Source organism: Berghia stephanieae, chromosome 1, assembly GCF_034508935.2.
Source record: "Berghia stephanieae isolate SIO BIC M18660-M18661 chromosome 1, UCSD_Bste_1.3, whole genome shotgun sequence".
In the NCBI taxonomy this organism is placed as follows: Eukaryota; Metazoa; Mollusca; class Gastropoda; order Nudibranchia; family Aeolidiidae; genus Berghia; species Berghia stephanieae.
In genome coordinates this window covers 113,570,062-113,585,062 of record NC_088360.1, presented here as the reverse complement: position 1 = coordinate 113,585,062, position 15,001 = coordinate 113,570,062, and the positions used below count along the sequence as shown (strand labels likewise).

The 15,001-nt window shown below is 34.3% G+C and overlaps 1 long non-coding RNA gene across 1 annotated transcript; it reads right to left on the bottom strand.

The window, feature by feature from the left end:
* Positions 1 to 580: 580 nt before the first annotated feature.
* LOC144962778 (uncharacterized) lies at positions 581 to 2,471 on the bottom strand. The gene is made up of 3 exons (XR_013643525.1): positions 2,267 to 2,471; positions 1,133 to 1,312; positions 581 to 802 (listed from the first exon to the last, which is right to left on the bottom strand). It is a non-coding gene; the product is annotated as an uncharacterized LOC144962778 (long non-coding RNA).
* Between the last annotated feature and the right edge of the window lie 12,530 nt (positions 2,472 to 15,001).

The window sequence follows — 15,001 nt, the reverse complement described above, 5'->3', positions numbered from 1 at the left end:
AAAATTTTATAAAATTGCTAAATTTTAATTTACCCCCAAACACTTACATCATGTTGAAAAACACATCTTTGAAAAGTTCTAAAAAAATTTAAATAATTTATTTAAAGGAAAATGACAAAGGGTGGGATTGCTAGAAAATCAGACAAATGACATAAAACAACTTTTGAGAAAGCGCAAGCTTTTTCTATAATTTGACAAAAAAGGTTAAAAAGGGCAAAATTTTGCAGAAAAACTAAAAGAAATGATCTATAAAACTTTCAAAATATGACCGTAATAGGACAAAAAACGAAAATTTTGAGTTTGATCTAAGTCTAAAAAAAAATTATAATGGGTTTTAAACTACCCCATCCCCCCTTAAAAAAAAAAAAAAGCTGAAAAATTTTAAATTTTTTTACGCCCAAGATAAAAAAAATTTTGTGGTCAAATATGATGTCATCCCTTATGAATTCATCAATAATCACAAAACCTAATTTTTTACTGTTACAATAGGGTTTTACAGATGATTTCTAAATATTAAAAAAGATTTTTCAAATATAATATGGCACGCTTCCTCATTTTTCATTTTTTTATTCTACTTGAGAGACAAGTCATATAAAATTAGATATCTAGTCAAGTTGAACTGCAAAATCAATTCTATTCTAGACAATAAAACAGTTAAATAGTGCACTAGCTCTGAATAAAAAGAAATTTGCTTTCCCAAACCCTTGGAATAAAAATCTCTTTCGCCTCAATACAGAAAAAGTCAACACTACTTGTTTGCCACCACTTTTTTTGTAGTTCCACAAAGAGGGTTGATCCTGCTCTGGATGGAAAAATTGAAATAAAAAAGAGACACATTTCATTAGCAATTTTTGGAAATGGCATTATTGTCATAAAATGCATTTGTCAAAGACATAGCAATTTTTAAAAAATGATCATTATTCACACCAACACACTTGAAATTTCATTGGTTTTACATCCATAGAACAAAACTCTTGGCAACAAACTATAGTCTGTCGTTAAGTTAATACATTCAGTAGTAATTCAATTCAAATGATGCTTTGCCATTTTCATTTAGAAAAATGAGCATTTATTTTATTGATCACCAATAAAAAATGTAAAGGCGCTATGGAGATTTGAAAACATTACTAACCATTGTCAAAAAGTGCATGCAGACACTCTGGTCTGCTGGCCTAGATGATGGTTTGCTGATTGATGAGTTTTGCCACAGGCAAAGGTTTGCCTCAACACACCTTGCCAGAATAGCCCTTGAGCCAGCATCTTTATGGATTGTCAGGACACCAGTAACGTCAACAGTGTTCTTTCATGTTAGCTGTCGATGAAAACAAAAAATTAAATTAAATTCACTACAGCGAAATAGGCACATACATGCCAATGCTAAAGTTTATGACAGCAACGCTTCGCATGTTGAACGGGACATAACGTCTGTTAGGCGATATTACAATTTCTTCGGACAGAGACAACGCAGTTAACGGCCAAGTACACATTTTACAACTGAGTCCGGTGAGAGAAAGTGAGCAAAGTGCCTTTTCCAAGGGCTCAACTATGCGCCGAGCGAGGCTCGAGCCCAGGACCTTCCGGTCCAAAAGCGAGTGTCATACCACTACGACATAGCCGTACGTAATTTTTAAAAATATGATAAAAATAATCACACTAATATAATTATCTCACATTGTCATCATCATAGGCATTTCAAAACTACTAATAATACTACCACTACAGATATCTTATCATTATAAAATATTACTCTCTCTCTCTCTCTCTCTCTCCATGAACATAACATACAAAACCCAATTTTCCGATATAAAAAAACAGCCCCCCCCCCCCCCCCCCCCAAAAAAAAAGTTTTGAAAAAGTATGGACGATGCATGCTGTGTCGGCCATAATAAAGATAATAACAATAACTGAATGAAAAGAATTTTTTTTAAGGACCCTGAGCCTGGAATGTCCTGAGTACTCGAAACCTCTTGATCTTGATAAAATTAGCAACCTTTTGACTGGGGATCGAACATTGAAACACCTGGTTATAATCGCCTGACATGGAAGGCTGATTTAAATTATTTGGGGGGGGGGGGGGGATTAGTATTTTAATTTTTTAAAAGCCCTGTTATTGTTATTTTTCACAAAATAAAGTAATAAAGTTAAGTAATTCGCGGTAGCGACAAATGTGTCGTCAGCTGATGCACAATCAACAAACACACAACCCCAAAGCATGTTTAGTTATAAAAATAAGAAATGAATTAAAATGTGCATTTCGTATGCTTACCTTGTAAACTGAGTATTCTGTGACTTGAAAAGAGTGAAGAATTACCGAAGTCCGTCAAAATCAACTTGTAATAATAGAATGTGATTGTGATGAGATGAAGTGTTCACTTTTTGACTTCCAGATAATTCATTGTATATTGCAGTTCTATCCGTATAAAATGTTATATTTTTAGTAAGAGTACAAATAAGCTCTGGCGTTATTTGCAGTGGTAGTACAAATAAGCGTAGCCTTTAATAAAACAGGCGGTCGGTTAAGGAGGTCAAGAGAGTTTCTTAAAGATCATTTGAAACCGCCTGTTTTATTTTAAAAAACATCAAAAATCGCTAGTAACCTAAACAATATGTCGTATATATATAAATATAAGAAATTTGGTCATTAATCGGAGTCAGAATTATTTCACTTCACGCAGTTTGGACTGAAAAACTAAATTTCATAAATTTTAGACATAACTTTTGACCATAAAAATGTTTACTTTACACATTTCTATCAGAAAACTTTCACTTTAAATATTAGGCTACAAGTTTCTATTTCAGACAATTTAATTAGAAAAGTTTTAGTTGAAAGATTTTGGCCAGAAAACTTAGACTTAACATCAGAAAGACTTTTATTTTAGAAATGCTGCCCAGAAAAAAAAATCGAAATTTTAACCAGAAAATTGTGATTTCCTAAATTTCAATCAGAAAATGTTTACTTCAGACATTTTGACCAGAAAAGTTTATTTCACGTACTTCAATCAGATTTTTTTTAAAAATTCATATATTTTGACCAGATAACTTTTACTTTATGTATTTTGGGACAAAAGAAAAATCAAAACAAAACAAAAACAAATGAAAAATAAATATATAAATATATAAATAGACATATTTCGAAAGAAACAGTAAAATAATTTTTTTAAAACCCAGCAAACTTTGGCTTCAAATATTTTGACTAGAAAACTTTCATTTCAAACATTTTGGTCAGAAAACTGATGTTATACGATTTGACTAGAAAAAGATTTCTCTTCGCCTTTTGGGGTTAGAAAACTTTCTTTTCATAAATTTGGGTAAAAAAACCCCCCATTAATCTTGTCATCAAAATATTCCTAAACACATATTGACAAGAAAACTTTTATCTCACATAATATATCGACCAGAAAACTTTCATTTCATATATATTTTGCCAGAAAACTTTTACTTCAATTATTTTGACCAAAATATATATTACTTCAAGTAACCACATTGGTCAGAAAACTTTCAATTTATATATTTTGCTGGATGGGGTTCCTGACCTCCCATAGTGGGCAGGGAGGTAAATGTTGTGTCTTCTATCCCCCTATGTCACTTTTTTCCAACATGCTTTCTGTCTTTTTCTTGCATTGAGATTACTTGGTTTTGTCCTGGCCTTGGCCGGACACCCTGGCTGGGAGGGAAACAGTCAAATATGTAGTTAGTTTTGGGAGATATTTCTTTCCTTGTAAATCATCTCTCTGTTATGCACTGTATTGTGTTTTGTATTAAATGTATTTTGTATTAAATGTATTATATATGATTTGTATGCATTTGAGTGTATTCCTCTTCGTGGGGACCTGTGCTTGTGTCTGGATAGGATTTTTAGGTGATCTCAAACTAAGTACACTGATAGTGAGCTCTTGGAATCTACGTCTGTTCCCTATTTGAACCAATTCCCCTTTGTCTGTATTATTCTTGGACGCTGATATGACCTTAATGTGTAACATGCGCCGTAAGACCCTTAAAAACAAACAAAAACATATAAATTTTGGCTTGAAAACAGTTATTTTATAATTTTGACCAGAAATTGTTTTGCGTTGAGGAGGAGAACACGTGCATTTCATAATTTTGGGGGAAACACACACACACACACACACACACACACACACACACACACACACAAAACATTGATTTTATCATAGCAACAAATTTCTACTATACACATTTTGGTGAAAAACCTTACATTTCATACATTTTGGCTAGAAAACTTTAATTTCCTAAATTTTGACCCTAAAATTTTTATTTCACAGGTTTTTTGACTGATATTTTATATAACACATTTCGGGCTGTGAAACTTTAACTTCACACATTTTGGCCTGAAAACCGCTACATCGTACATTTTAGCCAGAAAAATGTTACTTCATATACTTTAGCCAGAAAACTTTTATTGTATACATTTTTGCAAGCAAACTTTTAATTCATGTGTTTTACCCGGAAAACCGTTACTTCATGCATTTTGACCAGAAAGATAACGTTTCATACATTATATGGACAAAAAATTTTCATTTCATCAATTTTGGCCAGGAATTTTTTATTGTACACATTTTGGCCAGAAAAACTTTTGCTTTTACTTTACAATATTTTTTTGGCCCAAAACTTTTACTTCACACATTAGGGTAAAAAAAAAAAAAGCAACAAAAAAAAAAAAAAAAACCTAGTTCATAAAATTTAGCTATAAACGTTATGTACATATATATATATATATATATATATATATATATATATTTATATATATATATATATATATATATATATATATATATATATATATATATATATATATATATATATTATTCAGATATAAAATATTACGCCATAAAATTTATCCTAAAAACTTTAATTTCAAACATTTTGACCAGAATATTTTTTCTCATACATTTTCGCGTGTACAGCCTTCATTTCATTAATTCTTTTTCATTTTAAAACTAAATTTCATAGATTTTGAACAGAAGTCTTATTTCATAAATTTTGACCAGAAAACTTATACTCTAACCCTACAATTTTCTAGTCACAAAATTTTTACTTCACACGTAATTGGTGAGAAAACTTCCATTTTGGCATTTTTGTCAGATCACTTTTGTTTCCTATATTTGGCGAAAAAACTTTTACTTCACTCATTTTGGGTCGACGTCTAGCAATTTATTACCCTAATTTTATCTTTTGGGTTGGTTTTGGTTTTGGTTTTGGTTTACTAAACTACTAAGTAATTCAAGCGACCTTTGGAGCTAAAACAGCGAAAAATAGAGGGTTGCAATTCCAATGCAGGTTTGGTAAACTTTTTTCATTGGAAATAGGTCGAATCTTACACGTTTTGGTGAGATTTCTATTTCATATCCCTTATCTTATCTTTTGGGTGACATTGACCTTGGTTTTGGTTTTGATTTTGGCTTTGGTTTACTAAACTACGAAATGATTCCATCTACTTTCGGAGCTAAAAGAGTGAAACAGAGAGGATTGAACTTCAAATGCAGGTTTTGAATAACCTCTTCCAAAACCATTTAGGTTTTGTAAGGAGTATTTTTTATTGGATTTAACTAGGGTTTGAACTGTCTTGTTCAAGGATAGCCCACACGCCTGTAGTTGAGGCTATTTGGTCCCTGCCAGGGAGAAGAACAAAGGTTTACTCATAACCTTTGTGGGATCGACGTTAATCATGTCATTGATAATTTTAGACGGAAGACTAAAAACGTTATACTTTAATGGTAACAAAATAAAATTGAAAATTATGGCAAAACTTTGGTTGTCGTATCCGACATCGCACCTCTACAACAATTGTAGGACATCTCTGCTTCTGTCTGTGATAATATAGGATCACCAGTCATATCTGCTATGCCTCTACTCTGTCGAGGGTAATTCTGCAGGGTAAGTAGTCAGCACTTTGAAAATTCAAAACTTTCTGCCTTTGTCAAAACCCCGAGAAAGCATCAAAAAGCGAAAGACATGGAAAAGTATTTTATTTTGTAACGGTTTCAATAATTTATGATACAATACATTTACAGAAAAACTATTACTATACACCTTTTGTCCAAAAAAAGTTTAATTTACCTTATGAAGTTCTAGTAGAAAAAAAATTATTTTCTCACATTTTGGTCAGAAAAAGTTTACTTTACATCTTTTGGTCAGACAAATGTTACTTCACAAAATTGGGCCTGGAAAATTTTGTTAATACAATTTATCATGAAAACTTTTGTTTCAGTGGTTTTGACGTTCCTACAATTTTGTCAAAAGAATATTCTAATTATATAAATTTTGACCCCCTAAAACATTGTTTACTTCATATATTAGGCCTGAAAACATTCATATATTTTTGCGGACAAACGTTCATACAATTTTTAGCCAGAAAACTTTTACTTCACACATTTTCATTTCATTATTGGGTCAGATGCAGAGCGTTATTACTTTTCACATTTTGATTGGAAAACGTCAATTTCAGACAATTTGGTCGGAAAATTATTGCTTCATATATTTTTGTTAGAAATAATACTTTGTTCATAAACTTTATCCAGAAACTACTACTACAAACATTTTGGTCTAAAAACATTTCATTGCATAGATTTTGGATAGAAAGTATTCATTTCGTAGATTTCTACACGCATACTTTTATTTTATAAATTTTGGTCAAAAAATCTTTTACCTGTCATCTGCATTTTTTGGGACCTAAAATTTGCCAAAAGTTGCCAAAAAACCCCCCAAAATTTGCCAAAAAGACCAACATTTGCCAAAAAATTTGCTGAGGAGAACTAAGCGTTTCAGTAAAAATTAAAACGCGATACAGAAAAAAATATATATAAAAGACAATTTATTACATTTAAGGAGGCTACATTTATTAATTTACACAATAGCGTTGTTACAAAGATTTTAAAAAGATTATTATCCGTAGAGAGTAGCTTCCCTTGGTTTGGGCCCAGGCAAAGCTGCAACATTTCTCAAGTTTCTCACCTTTTTTTCTCGTTATTTTGTTTTCGCTTCTTTCCCCCCCCCCCCCCCCCCCCCCCCCCAAATTTGCCACGCGATTTGCCAATTTTCCCAAAATTTGCCACGATTTGCCAAAATTTGCGGTTCGCCCTGATATTTGCGGCCGCAAAAAATGCAGATGACAGTTTTACTTCACTCATTTTGACCAGAGAACATTTTGACCACAAGACTTTTAATTTTTATTTTATATTTTTTCACCAGACACTTTTCCTTTTTCTTACTATTTTGATCAAAAAACTTTAGTTTCATACATTTTCGTCATACAGTTTGTATTTCATAAACTTCGACCTGAAAATGATTACTTCCCAAATGTTGATAAGAAAACTTTAACTTCACATTTTTAGCCAACATTTTTTTACTTCAAATGTTTTGGTTAGAAAACATTTTGCTATCAAGCTTATATTTTATAAATTTTAGCTAAAAAAAACAATTACATCACACACATTTTGGCTTAAAAAAAAATTTCTTAGGTTCAATTGATACATTCTGTCCTCAAAAATTTTATTTAATAAATTTTGACCGTCTTGTATATCGCCATTAAGGTATTACTACGCATTTGACAGATGTTTTTGTATGATATTACACTACCGCCTAAAAGACTGCACGTCTACGTCTTACACACTGGGTGTTATTGATCATTTGGGTTATCATCTTTAAAAAAATATAGCAGCTGTTAGGACAACGTTTCACTGGGATAAAATATATTATTATCTGCTCAGATCGATAAAATTTGAGGAAAAAACACCTGCTGTTATCTAAAAGTGTATGTGGTATCAAAAATCTAAAAACTTCGACAATGTTACTGGAGAAGTACAGTAAATATAGCGTCAAACCCTGAAAATGTGCGTTAAAAACATTCATGGTTTAATGTCATAAATAGAGATAATGTATACCTGGTTCATAAAATTTACTATTCCTACACAAAACTTTTGTTACATTTTCAATTAGGTTATGTCTTGGGGAGCATTCACATATTACGTCATCAAAAATTTGCTCTTTTTAGACCCCCCCCCCCCTCCCCCAAGTCATCACTTGTCATCATTGACCTGACCCCCCCCCCCTCCCCCAACAGATGATGACGTCATCTAATTTAATAAAAACTAAAAGATAACTTTAATTTCACAATATTTATTATTCATTTTTCAAACCATAAACATTGATTATCAACGTTTGATAAAAACACATTCAGACATTTTATTAATTTCAGAAACTGTTGATAATTTATGTTTTACGATACAATGGGGACATAAAATTTAAATTTACAAACATTATTTAAATTAGGCTACTTGGTGCAGGTGCTATTAAAAAAATTTCAGAAAGTGTAATTTAAAATAGTATAGGAGGCAAATTATTTTATAGCATATTAGTCTTTTAGTGGAATGAATTTCTGTTTCAATTTCCAAACATAAAATTAATTGATTCAAAAATGTTTCTGCCTTGGACCTCTGGCAATGTACTATAAATAGTATCATCAATTTCATCTTCATCGTCATCACTTTCTCCCATTTGCTGTTCTTCTTGTATGCCGCATTTTCGTGAATGGTCTTTCATTGCTGTGATCGAGGAGTGATACAATGAACATTTAGGGCAAGTTCGCCTTTTGAGAAGTGATACCCCTTTCCCATCTTGTTTCTTGAGAGATGGGCAATACTCATCATAGCAATTTATCTTTAGCTGTTTTGAAAGGAACAAACTTTGAAATAGGCTTCCAAATCTTCCATTATTGCCTATCTCCAAACCATCATCACATGAAGCAAGTGGTACAGGTGGTGGCAGAAAACGCTCTGGAAAAAAAGATGAATAGTTATTACGCCAAGGTTTGCAGCATGAGTTGTCACTGCATTTCACTATTTGCAGCAGATATTGGGATTGACGAATGTGTTTTATCTTCCAATCATCTGTTTCTTGAAATTGAAGTTTGGGTCTTGGATTTTCAGGTGGAGGGATGAATTTTCTAACTACTGGGTATCCATCTATTATCGACTCGGACCAAATATTGGCTAATATTTTTCCAGCAGCTTCAAAGTTCCTTTTTTCCAGATCAACATCAACAGTCTTGTTGCTTCCATCAAGATGACGTCCATGAATATCAAATGGTAAGATGACAGATGCTGTATCCTTTGAAAGCGGTGCCATTCTTTTTTCCACCTCATTATAAGCACTGAAACCTGGAGTGTGTGTAAAGACAAATACAGCATCAATATCCAGCGCCTTGAAATGTCTCTCCCAATCAGCGAGTGTCTGTCCGTTTTTTGGAGCCTCATCTGGACCACCATCCACTGAAACAAATACTAGGGGTTTGATTTGTCATTAACTTTGCTGATGACGTCGAATTCTTCTAAATTCAAGACTGCATCGAAATCTTCAGCATGGGAGAGAGCGCTACTGCTGTCGTGCTTGCCACTGCGGATTGCTACATACGTCGGACCACTGTAACCAATGGTTCCATCCTCTTTCAGGGAACATCCAGCATAAACTGATGGTATTAGTTTATGTCTTTCACCAATTGGAAAATCATGGTCAGGAAGTCTTACTTTATACTCCATATGCATGAGGATTGCTGTTTGTTTTTTATTTGAGATCGGAAGACCTAGTGGTACTCTCGCTTTATCATCTTGTGACAAGTAAAAAACATGCTTCTTCCCAAATAGAGCAGCGAGTTCGTGAGCATGCTTTACAGCGGCCATGGCGAAGTGAGCATCATCATGCTTTTTCCTGAGATCATGTTGAGGTCTACATAGCTTTACTGGCACAGTGTTCACATGGCGCTTCCCATCGACATGTCTAATTTATTTGGAATGCCATTTTTGAAGCTCTTGCATTTAATAAAATAGGCCTAATTTGCCTATGTTTTGATGACATCATCTTGGGTCTGACCCCCCCCCCCCCTCCTCCATGTCAACACATGTCAACATTTGGTAGACCCCCCCTCCCCCCCCCCCCTAGCTGATGACGTAATATGTGAACGCTCCCTTGTTGGTATGATGATAACCATAATATAGGACATGCAGTGATGGAATTGTCTTTTCATTTTTTTTCATCAAAATCTATTTCATGAAGTGAGTAACTTAGCAAGGACATGTTATTGTATTAAGTACTTGATCAATCAATATTGTGTATTGTAATGATTGTTGTGTTTCATTTATTTATTTCTTGCTGCGAAAAAAAATTCAAGTCCATGATACAAAACATGAAACCCGCCGCATGTTGAAAATGACGGGTACAAGTATTATGTCAGACAAGAATATTTTTATTAAAAAGCAGTCACAGTTAAATAAGTCCGTGTGTTAAAAGTTGTTGGGGTTTTATAAAAGCTTTTGTCATCAATTCTGTTTAGTTTTGATTCAGATGTAAATTTTCCATTAACCCAATCAAAATGTTTCCAAAAATGATACCTATTGGGTAAAGAGAATATGACTGTAAAACATGATATTGGGTTTAACTCGTGTGGACACATGGACATTGCTTATCGGTCGTATTTCTATTTAATTGATCCTACGTGAAATTTCAATCAAAACATTCACCTCCAAGGTATTGCTATTGCACTCATCTACTAGTCTTATTCACATAGTGAAGAGGCTTTCATTGGTCGATGGATAGATTGTCTAACTACCATACCAAAACGCCTTGATTTCGAATTCATGTTCTAATCTCTATACCGGAGGTTTCTACAATATCATCATTGTCTACGGGGATTGTATTAAGTGTATGACGTCATCTCATTTATTTTACCAAACCTAGACAAGAACACTACCTACTTTAATTGCATTAAATAAAATTCTCCGTCGTCTTATTACAATTTTTTTAAGCAAATGGCTTTTAAGACGGAAATTACAAACTACAAGACCCGCTTTAGAAAAATGACCCAAGAAAAAAAAACAAAAAACAACACAACCATACATTAGAATCACTGGAAAAACTACATAATTCTTTAAAATTGATTGTTTGAGAGGACAAGGGTGACAGCAAACAGACACTTTGTTGCTTTATTCACCAATTAACCATGTGTCGATTTCATATGGTGATCCCTTTCGTTGATAAGTGGTAAGGCGTTAAACAAAACTTCTCAGGATCAAATCTGTATAGAGATATTACACATATTTTAAGTCAGTTTGAACCTATGATTATTTTAAAAATATATCAACATTGATTACCGCGAGTAATATTAAGTGCGTGACATCGTGTTATTTCGGACATTTTTGTATTTAAGATTCACAGACATCACCAAATCAGGACAATGCAATTAACGTGTCTGTGATTACGGTTTATTAAGTCCAGATCATAATTTGTTAATTCGAAAAATAGTCGTTTGGTATCATCGATTCTAAAATCCATTTTCAAAGAGAGGAGGAGAATATGAAGAAAGGGGATTTGACTGACTTGGTACCTACTTTAATCTGTTTTTCTATTAACAATAACCTGAATCGAATAAAAAGTGTTCATCATAATTTCAGTGTTGAGTTCACTTCTTGAAACGAAACGAATGTATTTGTTACACCCTGTACTATCTTTGATTTATCTCTTCGTCGTTTGGTGGATAAATTTTCTTTACGGTCGCATCATTGGACAAGCTTGGGAACTATTTTAAAATGCGCAATATCCACTAAAGAGGTTCAAAGCGCTTTAAAACGGATCGCTGGCGAAGAACAAAACGAATCATATAGAACGAGACATGTTAGGCGATATTACAAATTTTTTTTTTCAGACAACGCTGTCAAAGACCAGGTACTCGTTTTATCCTGAGTACATTAGGAGAATGTGAGTAAAGAGCCTATTACGAGGTTTCAACACCGAGCCAGACTCGAGAACACCTTAATGTGTGATAGAATCGGAGACCATTTAAACGATACGTTTTTTTAAACGAAGATTTTAGGATTTGAACGCAAGACGCTGTGCGCTATCACCGTTCAATCCAAGTATAACTATTTCCATCCATTAATGTTATCTGTCAATCGATACAATACAACTCTATTGATTTACTACAACAGCAGCCTTTAACAAACTATTCCAGTGGTCTATAGGATCCGAACCCTAAAATTATTATCTCTATACATAAAACCTTTTAACTAACTATGAGTATCAATCTCTAGCAACAGATTTAATTTCACGCTAATTAAAGCGTTTCAAATTCTTATTCTTTTGCTCTTTCTCATCCTTATTCCATTATTCCGCTCGATTGCTCTTCTCAATTTCTCCTTAGCATCACTATACTACTAGCATGTCCTCTCTCTCTCTCTCTCTCTCTCTCTCTCTCTCTCTCTCTCTCTCTCTCTCTCTCTCTCTCCGTTTATGAAAACCCGAACTAATATAAAATGTGTGATTTGCAGGTGGTTGATGGTGTGTTGCGTAATTTCAAGCCGCTTAACTGCACAGCTACTGAATCAAATGCTTTGTCGTATGCGAGGAGGTGTGTTTGACTTGATGTTATTTCTTCTTTTCTATAGATAGTATGCGCTTGGCTAAGAAGCTCATAACATTGCCATCCAGCAGTATGACAGACCAACACACAAAACTGTGTGTATCCCATAGAATTAAACGAATGAGAATACGTACGAAGCCTAAAAAGTGTCCACCAATGAAAGCATTCAGCGCCATTTTGTTGTTGGCTGAGAATGTAGTAATTACCATTCATTCGGTATCTATGTCAACATAACGACACAAGAAAAACAACAAACAATATCAAAATCCACAATAAAATGTTTCAGAACTGTTGCGTATATTTATGGCACAACGAAGCTGTCAAAAAATGAAGTTAGAGAATGTGTGTAATCATGTATTATAATAACCTGTAATGTGTTTTCCAACCACCACATCATCTACTACTACAACCACCACCACAATATCATCACTAACACTACTACTACAACCACCAGCCCCACATCATTATCACTACCACTACTACTACACCACCACCAGAACATCATCATCACTACCACTACTACAATCACCACAACCACATCATCATCACTACCACTACTACTGCAACCACCACCACCATATCATCATCATTACCACTACTACCACAACCACCACCACCACTACTACTACAACCACCACCACATCACTACCTCAACTACTACAACCACCACCACAATAGCATCACTACCACTACTACTACAACCACCACAACCACATCGTCATCACGACCACTACTACTACAACCACCACCATATCATTACCATTACCATACTACTACAACCACCACTACCACCATATCATTACCATTACCACTACTACTGCAACCACCACTACCACCATATCATCACCATTACAACTACTACTACAACCACCACAACCACATCATCATCACTACCACTACTACTACAACTACAACCACCACCACATTATCATCACTACCACTACTACTACTGCAACCACCACCACCATATCATCATCATTGAAATATTTTTTTTTAATTGAGCTTTATATAGTGCAATATCTACTAAATGTGCTCAAAGCGCTTTACAAGGGGTCCCTTTTCAACATTTAACATGTAGGACGGGACATGACGCCTGTTAGGCGATATTACAATTTTTCGGACAAAGACATCTCTGTTAACGGCCAGATACTCATTTTACACCTGAGTACGGTGAGAGAATGTGAGTAAAGAGCCTTTTCCAAGGACTCAACTATGCGCCGAGCGCGAGGCTCGAACCCAGGACCTTCCGATCCGGAAGCGAGTGTCATACTACTAGACCACATAGCCGCATCATTACCACTACTACTACAAACACCAGCACCACATCACCATCACGACCACTACTACTACAACCACCACCACCACCATTTCATTACCATTACCACTACTACTACAACCACCACCACATCATCATCACTACCACTACTACTACAACTACAATCATCACCACCACCACATCATCATCACTATTACTACTACAACTACAACTACAACCACCACCAACACCACATCACCTCACTAACACTCAGTACTACAATCACTACCATTAGGTTTTGGAGCTTTACTTCATTTGAAATAAGGAAACTTCGGAATTGTATTTGGCATTGTGTTTATATATCATAATATAATTCTAATCAGTTATCTATTTAGAACTAGATACTATACAATATGTATGCCAAATACCACCCCAATTCCCCTTTCTTGTGTGCGGGAATTCCTCTTTCGGCATTGAAATTGAGTGTGAGAGAGTCATCACTACACACATAAACAACAGAAACAATTTAAAAACAAGACTATGACACGCAGCCACTCACACACGAGGCTATACTATTTATCCTTTTCTTTATATAGAATAGGACAAGACAAACAATAGCTTGACTCTCGCTACACTTCGCATTGATGTTTGTCGTCTCACGAGTTCAACTCTCGGTCGACCTGTCAATATTCCTTTTTGCCTCGGACGTAATCATTAATAGAATGTTGTGTGGTTTTGACCGTGAAGAAAACCTTAAGAAGTCACATTTATATCATTTTAGAGAGATCGTTTTGAATAATTTTGAGTTAAACGAGCGAGCAGCAACTTGTTTTCATGAACGGCCGATCAGCGCTTGTTTACTATAGTAACGCGATTCCCAGCCAACATCAAAATGGCGGATATTTTTCTCATCGAGGCCGCTGGTTGGTTAGCCAATAAGAGCACCGTACGGTTTCCATTGGTTAAATTCCTTGGTGTATCCATGAACGTTTATAGTCAGGTTAATACAGTTCAGTGAGCATTACTCATAAACGCGGATGGCAAAAAAAAAAAAAAAAAAATAACAAAGACCTGAGTGCCGTCATCTCCGAACTATCTCTTCAGTAAGTTTCAAAAGAGGACAGTGTTTGCGATGATAAATAACTATATGATATCATTATATATTTATTTGACCTATATTGAACAGTAATGATTACTGGAATCTCAAAACAAAAAGAACATTTCTCCTCCTGACATTACAGCTCGCTTTTTAGTATTTGTTAGACTGATATAATACGGTATTTATCTTTGTCGAGATAACAACAAACAAATAACAACTG